Source organism: Penaeus monodon, chromosome 29 (genome assembly GCF_015228065.2).
Source record: "Penaeus monodon isolate SGIC_2016 chromosome 29, NSTDA_Pmon_1, whole genome shotgun sequence".
Classification (NCBI taxonomy): Eukaryota; Metazoa; Arthropoda; class Malacostraca; order Decapoda; family Penaeidae; genus Penaeus; species Penaeus monodon.
The window spans coordinates 24,052,791-24,053,332 of record NC_051414.1 but is presented as its reverse complement, the minus strand read 5'-3'; the positions used below and the strand labels follow the sequence as shown (position 1 = coordinate 24,053,332).

At 37.1% G+C, this 542-nt stretch overlaps 1 protein-coding gene across 1 annotated transcript in view; it reads left to right on the top strand.

Moving 5' to 3' along the window:
• LOC119591778 (synaptotagmin-10-like) overlaps nucleotides 1-542 on the top strand; it is a 54,479-nt gene that overhangs the window by 7,332 nt on the left and 46,605 nt on the right. The window lies entirely within an intron of this gene.

Here is a 542-nt window from a genome sequence, read left to right as displayed (position 1 = left end):
ACATACCTGATTACATAAAGTCATATGGCTTTTATTTGTATTAACCGTTGTCTCTGTACTAACCGTTGTTATCCACAACATTAGTTAGAAAATATATTATCTCGTATTTCAATCCCTGCGCTGCACGAACATTTGTTGCAAAATCATTCTTCGCTGAAATTAATTTGGCTCTATAGCTTACAGTAATCACCGTCATTGCCATGAAAGAATAATATCCAGGTGCAATATGAAAAGACTTTTCATTGCGCAATCAGACCGTAGTTTTTTTTATCTTGCTTCCAATACGCCTGTTTTTTGTGTGAGACTAAGAGCAAATTTGCCTGGATCTGCCTCCATCGACATATTATACAGTAACCTCTCTTTTCCCAAATTACTTTCAACTATGTCCTATTCATTACGTTTTTTTGTTTTTTTTTGCGATTTCACGTAACCTCTTGACTTCTTTGGGGATCGCTTGGTTCACTCTTTGACCTCTCTTTGAACTCCGTGACCTTTTACGTGTAAGTCCTTTTCATTCGTACTCCGGAGGCAAATGCTTGGAT